The sequence below is a fragment of the Sus scrofa genome, chromosome 14, assembly GCF_054392235.1.
Source record: "Sus scrofa isolate SSC_HxYL_T2T_F1_AM1 chromosome 14, Sscrofa_HxYL_maternal_Yorkshire_Landrace_v2.0, whole genome shotgun sequence".
NCBI classification, from domain to species: domain Eukaryota; kingdom Metazoa; phylum Chordata; class Mammalia; order Artiodactyla; family Suidae; genus Sus; species Sus scrofa.
Genome location: NC_139396.1, coordinates 7,684,056 through 7,692,954, shown reverse-complemented (window position 1 = coordinate 7,692,954; position 8,899 = coordinate 7,684,056). Strand labels below are relative to the sequence as shown.

Sequence of the window (8,899 nt, the reverse complement as noted above, 5' to 3'; positions counted from 1 at the left end):
CCTCAAGCCAGGATCCCAGGTTCAGAGAGGATTCGAGCGCACAGACTTCTTCTTTTTGGTGGCATCTGCCCCATGTGGAGTTTCTCCGTCCATGGACGGAGTGCCACAGCAGCAATCTGGACCACTGCAGTGAACACTCAGAATCCTTAGCCTTCCATGCCACAAAAGAACGCCTCGACCTGCTCAACCCCACTGTCTTTGCACTGTCAGACCCCTCACCAGGTGAGGGGAAGAATTTGGCATGAAGCAACGCCCCAGGTAAAGAGTGAGTTTAGGAGCATAAGACCCTGGGTGAGATATGCGTAAGCTGGCCAGGGGGCAGAGCAGCCCCAAGAACCCAGAGAGCTACATTTCTAGAATCCAAGGCCCAGTGGGGAGGGGAGAAGACTGCCTTCTTCCTCATTTGGGGGTGGATATCAAGGCTTCCATCTCCAGCTCCTCATTGTGCCCTATATGGATGGTGTGCCCTGGGCTGTCACAGTGCTTGTTCAAATCGGTGTGTATTCCCAGGAGTTTGGTTGTATATCAACTGGGGTAATTCATCTCAGGTTTCCATCTTCTGTCCTCTTTTACCTAGGCGTGTCCCCTCTCCCCTGTGTTTCTGTCTGGGTGAGGTGCAGAAATGCTCCTTGTCCAGGATTCTTCTCTCCTTGACCTCATGCAGCAGGACTCGATCTCCACAACTGTTGTCTTGTGCTTGAAGTCTTGGGGGTTGTGTCTTGAGCGTGTCTGGCACTTCGATGCATCTGGTCTTCCTTCAAGTCGGGTAAGTCATGGCTGGGTTCCTTTTCTTGAGTGATCATCAGCTTTAGACCATTTCGAAGACCCCTGTAAAGCTTGTCTTTAACCGATCCCCAGTGGGCGGTTTCTGCTCTTTAAGGATCCTCCTCTGTCCTTCCCTTTAGGATGATTCTTTGTGTGTTCATGCCCTGTCATATGGCTCTTTGCTTTTTTGTGTGTGTAGCACTTGTTCCGGAGCTGTGCATGTGTCTTTTGATGTGTAGAGGGCGAGTCAGCCTATATCTGGGACAGGTGAATGCTATATAGGTCGACGTGCCATATTGGTATGCTTCTGGATTCTGCACGCTGGAAGAGTGCATTCCCTTTGATGGAGCCTTGAGGAATGTGGGTTTATGGATATGCCGAGAGTGTGTTATATGCGTGTTTGGAGGAAAGGACGTAGGGTGCTAAGTTTGCAATTGTGTCATGTACGGAGTAATTGTGGGTCTGCTTGGGTCTTTTGGAGAGTGGTGTGTATAATGTGTTTGAGTGTGTATTCCAGGGGCATGGGCATTTGGAGGCATATTCGCTGGGGCTATGCACTTGTAGTTTTCAGGAGGGACATGTTAGGCTTATATATATATGTGGGGACGTGGGGAAGTGTGTGTCTGCTGGAGAGATGAGGTTCTGTGTTTCTACAGGGGCGTGGGCGACGTGCATTTCTTGGTGTGAGAAATATGTGCTGTGGTTATGTGTTACGAGTTTGCAGATGGATGAGCTGGGTCCTAGGATCATTGGATATGTGGAAGTGATTTCCTATGTGGTTTGCTGGTGATAGGTCCATGTGTCCTACGTGTGTATACTTGTTTGTGTGTCTATCACCAGGTGCATGAATGACCAGGTTGTGTTCCTATGGTATGGAGGTGTTGGGAGTGTGCCACGTTGCTTCTTGGCAGAATGCCGAGGTGTTTCTACAGGTCCTAGGTACGAAGAGATGGTGTGTCCACATTGAGGGTGAGGGCTGAAATGCATATGCTGTTGACACCCACAAAGGTGCAGTGTCCTGGCAGGGCGGTTGTCTTCTGGAGAGGTGGCACCATGTGTAGTGTTTGGGGCATCTGTATGTTCAAGGGTTGGGAATATTTGTCTGTGTGTGTCCATAGGTGTTTGAGACGTGTACATGTGTATTAGTACGTGTAGGCGGATTGTGGCTGTGTGTGTATTTGAGGTCCTGGGACTTCTGTAGTATGTATTTGGAGGGATGTCAGAGGTAGGTGTGTGTGTTGGAAACAAAGAAATCTCATAGGCGATGTGTGTGTGTTCTGGAATCCTGGCCTAGAAGTACTGTAGGGCTGTGGCCTTGCCTATGGGCTGTGCGTGAGGCGACTGTGTAGGAGCTGGTTGTAGTGAGCCTGTATACGAGATAGTCAATGTGTACCACTGGTCGGTGTTTGTGTTCAGGCCCCTGTTGGGTATGTGCATGTGAAGACCTCAGGTGGCATAGCTTTGTTTGTGGGGAAGTGGGTGGAGTGGGGGGTTGGCCTTTTCTTGTCTTTTCAGGGCAGACCCATGGCATTGGGAAATGCCCTGGATATGGTGGAATTGGCGCTGCAGCTGCAGCTGCCAGCCATGGCCACAGCAAGGCCAGATCCGAGCTGCATCTGGGACCTGCTCCATATCTGAAGGCAATCCTGGATCCAGGGATTGCACCTGCCTTCTCTCCTATACGGGTCAGGTTCATTCCAATGTAGCCACGACGGGAATGCCTGCTGGAAGTTTTTTCCTCACAACGTCATTTTCAGTTCTTGGCATCAGCCCAGTCATCTTTTCTAGGTCATCGGTGTTTAGTCTTGGCAGATTGTACTTTGCTCGGAAGGAGTCCATTTCGTCTAGGAAGTCTGTTTTCTTGGCATAGAGTTGCTTTTAGTAGTCTCTTCTGATCCTCTGTATTCTGTGATGTCCATTGGAAGCTGGCGTGCATTTTGATGGTTATTGATTTGAGTCCACTCTTTTTTCCCTGATGAGTCTGGCTAAGGGTTTATCCATATGGTGGATGTATTCAAAGAAGCAGTTGTAGCTGCATTGATCTTTCCGATGGTTTTCTTCGCTGCTCTTTCCTTTCTGCTCTGATCATTAGGATGTCTTTCCTTGTGTTTGTCTTTCTCTGGTTGCTTTGGGCGTAAGGCCAGGTTGTTTGTTGGTGGTTTTCCTTGTTGGCTGAGGTAGGCTTGTATTGCTGGAAAGGTCCCTCTTCGATCTGCCTTTGCTGCATCCCATAGGCTTTGGATTGTTATGTCCTTGGTGTGACTTGCTTCTTCGGATCTTCAAATTTCCTCTTTGGTTTCTCCAGCACTCCCTTGGTTGTTGAGGAGCATGTTGTCAAGTTTCCGTGCATTGGTGTTTGTTGCCATTGTTTTCTTGGTGGTTGATTTCGAGCCTCATAGCGTTGGGTTCATACAAGCTGTGGGATAGGATTTCAATTTCCTTCCATGTACAGTGGCTTGCTTGGTGATGCAGCATGTGATCTGTCCTAGGGAATGTCCGGTGTGCCCTTGAGAGGAGTGTGTATCCTGCTTCATTGGGATGGAAAGCGCTCTACATATGGAGGAAGTGCCCTGTGGTCCAATGATTATTGAAGGCCTGCGTTCCCTTGTTGATTTTATGTCTGGAGGACCGGTGCGTTGATGGGAGTCGGGTGTGAAGGCCCCCTGCTCTGACTGTGTTAGTGTCCATTTCTCCTTTTACGGTTGTAGCAGTTGCCTTCTACATTGCGGGGATCCTGTATTGGGTGCATATAGGTTTCCAATTCCCATCTCCTCTCCTTGGATTGATCCTTGACCGTTACGTAATGACCTTCTTTGTGTCTTATTAATAGTCTTTATTTTATCTTTCTTTTAAGGTCTCTTTTGTCTGATGGGGGTGTTTCTACTCCGTCTCTCTTTTAATTCCCATGCACGAGGAATATTTTCTTGCATCCTCTCACTTTCAATTGGTATGTGTCCCTCAAACTGAAGGGGGTCTCTTGAAGACAGCAGGTCTACCTATGTGTCTATCCCTCTACCTGTCTGGATCGAGATCGAGATGGAGAACGAGACAGAGCTCTCGATCTAGACACAGAGAGAGGGAGATGCGTCTTCTTTTTGTATGCATGCAGCCAGTGGATGTCTTTCGGTTGGGGCATTTTGTGCATTTCCATTGAAGGTGCTTCTTGATCTGTATGTTCTTATGGCCATGTTATTAGCTGTGTCAGATTGGGTTTTGTTGGTCTTTTCCCGTCCTCCCTTCTTCTCTGCTCTTGTGGTTTGATGACTGCCTCTAGTGGGGTGTTTGTTGGGTGTTTTTTGATTGTTATTTCCCCGAGACAGTTTTTTCCACTGTCCAGCATTGTGACCCAGTTCCCCATACATGTATAATTCGTCTTTGTGCCATTATCATGCTCCATCATAAGTGAGTCGACCTCGTTCTCAGTGCTACACAGCAGGATCTCCTTGCTAATCCCTTCCAAAAGCAGTCGTTTGCATCCAATAACCCCAAGCTCCCCATCCATCCCACTCCCTCCCCTCGCTCTAGGCAGCCACAAGTCTATTCTCCAAGTCCATGAGTTCCTTTAGGTGGAAAGGTTCCTTTGGGCTGTATATGAGACTCCTCATATGAGTGATGTCGTATGGTTGTCATCCTTCTCTTTCGGACTTCCTTCACTCAGGATCGAGGATCTCGTTCCATCCATGTTGCTGCAGATGGCATTAGGGTGCTCTGATGGCGCAGGAGTATTCCATTGTGTGTATATACCGCGTCCTCTTTGGCTCTTAATTGTTATTTCCCCGATACAGTCTTGTTTTCTACTGTACAACATGGTGACCCCGTTACACATACATGTAGGCATCCTATGTTCTCACATCATCATGCTCCGTCAAATGTGACTAGACATTGTACCCAGCGCTACACAGCAGGATCTCATTGCTAATCCATTCCCAAGGCCATAGTGGGCAGTCATTAACCCCAAGCTCCCCATCCACCCCACTCCCTCCCCCTCCCCTCCCCCTTGGCCACCACAAGTCTGTTCTCCAAGTCCATGAGTTGCTTTTCTGTGGAAAGTTTCATTTGTGCCGTATATTAGGTTCCAGATATAAGTGTGTGGTATCCTCTTCTTGAATGGATCCCTTAACCGTGAACTAGTGTCCTTCTTTGCCTTTCTCAATGGCCTTCGTTTTAAAGGTGATTTTGTTGGATATGAGCAGCGCTACTCCTGATCTCCTGTCTTGTCCATTGGCATGAAATATCTTTTCGCACCCCCTCCCTTTCAATCTATACGTGTCCTTTGCCCTCGGGTGAGCTTGCCTAGGCAGCAGATTGAAGGTTTTTGCTTTTGTACCCAATCTGGCATTCTGTGTCTTTTGATGGGAGCATTCGGTCCCGGAACAATTCAGGTGGTCATTGATAGATGTTTCTTGATTGCCATTTGAAGCCTTGTTTTCCCGTTGATTCTATGTTTCTCTTTTCTCCTTTCTTTTCCTTTGGGTGGATGGGTTCCGTTGATTCTCTGCTGGAGTCCTTTCCTTTTCCGATTTTTGAATGTAGTGTTGGCTTTTGGTTTGTGGTTGCCCTGTTTTGTTATTATGTTAGCCCCTTCGTATGTCTGCTCACTTTAGCCTGACCGTTACATAGGACCAAACGCGTCACTGAAACAAGACAAAGGATCTACATTTTCTTCCATTCCTCGCCCTCATTGTATGATTTGATGTAGTTTATTTCATTTTATGTTTTTAACATCTTCATGGTTAGATCTGTACGCTGGCTTCTCTAAGTCACTGCTTTCCAATGTTTTTTTTCTTTTTTCTTTTTTTGAATTGGAGAAGCCTTTGAGTATTTCTTTCAGAATGGGTTTTGTATTGCAGTACTCTTTCAGTGTTGGTTTGTCGGAGAAATTCTTGATTTCCCCTTCGATTTGAAATGATAGTCTTGCTGGATAGGGTATTTGGAGGAGGCAGATTATTTGTTCTTTCTTTCAGTGCTTTCAATGGGTCTCGCCACCCCCTTCTGGCCTGGAGTGTCTCTGTAGAGAAAACTGCTGATAACCTTATTGGGGTTCCCTCATCATGAATGCCTTGCTTTTCTCTTGCTGCCTTTGGCCTCCTCCCTTTCTGTTTACCTTTGGCCATATTGATCAGAATAGGTCTTGCTGCGTGCCTGTTTGGGTTCAACTTGTTTGGGGCTCTCTGTCCTTCCCGTATCTTGCTATCACTCTCCTGTAGTTGTTGCTTTAAAACCTCGATTGCAGGACTCCCTGTCGTGGTGCCCTGGAAACTGGCCATGGCCCCTGCCCCTCTTCCCCAGCCGCAAGGACCAGACCCTCCCTTTGGCTGATGACATGAGGAGATTTCCCACCAGATGGCCTGGCCCTGAGCACACTAACTCTAGGAATTCCCTGCCGCTCTGTTTCTAAGCCCCACTGACCCCCTGAGCAAGACCGGCTGCCTCCACCAGGGCTCGGTATGGGCATCTTCTGCAAAGGCTCAACCAAGACCTTGAGAGAACACCAGACGTCTAACGGAATGAGAAAGGAAGAGGGTCCCAGTTAGGGGTGTGCTGGTGCAGCCCAGGGCCTTGCCAGAGCTGAGGTCTGCAGGGGCTTGAGCTGGCCAGGCTCCACTGCCAGACCAGCTCTCTTGGGCCCTGTTGGGACATATGTCCCTTCTCGGCCTTGGACAGTGCCTTCTTCTTGACCTCCAGGTGTTCTGCAGGCACAGAGGCCCATCTGCTGATAGATTGAAACCTCTGATTGTCCTGAGGGTCAGTCAGGATCTTCCTACATCAGGACACCCGTGCCTGCCTGCATGGCTTACACAGGCTCATCAGCCATGGGATGCTAGTGTTTGGAACTTCCGAGAAGTACAACTGAGTGACCGTGCATGGCAGAGACTCCTCTGACCTAGCTCTGTTGCTTGCAGCCTAAGTCCCCTGTCCTCTCTAGGGTGGTTCCAGGGGGGCTGCCCTCATCTGTGAGCTCCCATTTTCAGGGTGTCTCATGGGGATGGCCCACTGGGGCTTAGACGGTTGACATGCCCCCTACCCCACCATCTTCACCAATATCACCTGCTTCTCCCATGGGACCAATGAGATCCAGAAGCACATGCCTCTCCCTGAGCCCACGGTCCCTCCTCCTACACCCAGGTTCCATCACAGTCTCTGCAGGCTGCTGGCTCTCCTGGGCCTGGCACAGGCTTTGTGCCTCCAGAGACTGGCCCCTGCTGCTGTTCATGCTCAAGGTCCTGCAGCAGGCCTGGTGCAGACCCCCCGAGCTCCTGTGCTCCGGTCTCTGCCTCAGACTCCAGTCTCCATTTGGCAAACAGCTCTCCCACCAGCTCCATCAGCTTTCCAGGGTCCCATCTTGGCCTTCCTGTCCAACCGTGGCCACCCCACAAACCAAGCCTGCAATCTCCAATAACCAAAGGAAAGTCTCCTCCTGCTGCTGCCTTGGGACCCTACGGCCCCTCCTGTCATCCGTCCTTACTTCTTCTGTTGGGGTCCTCCATCTGACTCCCTGGACAAGGGGAGAGGACATGAGAGGGAGAGTGTCCCAGGAGGAAGGTAGGGGTGGGGATGCTGGTGGAGCCCAGCTGGGGACAGAGAGGGTGTCTTCCCTTGAGACTCCTTCCTGCCCTGGGTGTGCCCAGGCCTTCGGAGGGAATCGGTCAGCTCTAGCTGCCCTCACCAATCCCATGGACAATTGGGCTTAAATAACAAGAATTTATCAAGTCAGCGTTTTGGAGCCCAGCCTTCTGAGTTTCCGGTATAAACAAGCTGGGTTGGCCCTGAGGCCTCTCTCCTTGGATTCCAGATGCCCATCTCCTGCCTGCGCCCTCACATCAGCTCCCTCTGTGGGACTCAGGGTCTAAATCTGCCCTTTCTATAGGGGCACCCATCCTATTGTATTCGGGGCCACCTTAGTGACCTGATTTCAGCTCTTTCTGTACAAACTCTGCTGCAGGGCTTGCGGTGGTGTTGCCCTGGAACTGAACCCGAGAAGGAACCAGGAGTGTTCAGGTTCGACCCCTGGCCTCGCTCAGGAAGGGAAGGATCCAATGTGGCCATGAGCTGTGGTGTAGGTCTCAGACCCGGCTTGGATGTGGCATTGCTGTGGCTGTGGTGTAGGCCGGCTGCCAAAGCTCTGATCGATCGATGGATTGTTCGGATGCCAAGCCTGGGAACTTCCATATGCCGCCCCAGCAGCCCCTTTCAAACAAACAAACGTAGGCAATGGAAAGACAAAGAAAAGAGTGCTCCACCTAAGGTCATGTTCTGAGGTCCTGGGGGAGAAGCCTTCCACATATGAACTTCGGGTAATACAGTTGTAGCCCCTTTTGGCAGGTGTCTCCAGTGCCAGGGATGAAGGGTCTTTTGTAAAGGAAAGGAACCTCAGTCCTGGGGTTGGGGTTGTGATGAAGGAGGATCGACTCCCCAAAGTGAGGGAGGGACGTTTCCAGAGTGCAGGGCACTCGAGCCGGATCAGAGCCCATGAACCAAGGCCATGAGGCAGGGGGTTCCAGCCCGTGGCATATAAGGCTCTTGAAGGAACGGTGTCTAGGTGACTGAGAGGGAAGCTGAGAGAGGAGCTCCAGCGCCAGGCTGTGAGATGAGGTCCAGGCCTCACAGCACTCTGCTCCTACATTGGATTCCCAGCACCCTCTTTCAGCATGCCCATGGCCCTGCTCTCCATAGCCTGAAGGGGAACAACTCACTGCCCACCTTTCTGGCCCCCACCCCCACATGAACAGCTGCCTTCGGTCCAAGGGCCCCAGCCAGCCTGGCCCAAGGGGTCCACCCGTCCAGCACTTGGAGCCTGATGTCTCCTTTTCGGCTTAGCTGTCTCGGGCCAACCCGAGGGAGTTCCTGGAAGCAGTGTTGTTGCAATCCTTCCTGCCCTCTGCCTGACCCAGTGTTCTCATGTAGCCAGCAGGATCCCGGGAAGCCTCACAGTGGACCCAGCCTTCGGGACTCACAGTGCTATGGTGGGTGACCTATCTCTTCCTAACGTTTGCCCATTTTGTGGTGGAATAGGTCCCGCTGTTATGGTCATGTCTTGGCAGTGCCTTATTCCCTCGAGACACCAGACTTGGGTCAGATGTGTGGTTGGCAGGTAGTTTCTCCAAACCTGTAGCTTCTTTTCACCTAGGAAAAT

The 8,899-nt window shown here is 50.5% G+C and overlaps 2 non-coding genes across 2 annotated transcripts; one reads left to right on the top strand and one right to left on the bottom strand.

Moving 5' to 3' along the window:
• Positions 1-6,153: 6,153 nt before the first annotated feature.
• MIR9847-1 (microRNA mir-9847-1) lies at positions 6,154-6,228 on the bottom strand. The gene has a single exon (NR_128540.1). It is a non-coding gene; the product is annotated as a microRNA 9847-1 (primary transcript).
• Positions 6,229-8,118: 1,890 nt separating this feature from the next.
• Positions 8,119-8,210, top strand: MIR9791-2 (microRNA mir-9791-2). Its single transcript, NR_128473.1, has one exon. It is a non-coding gene; the product is annotated as a microRNA 9791-2 (primary transcript).
• Positions 8,211-8,899: the final 689 nt, after the last annotated feature.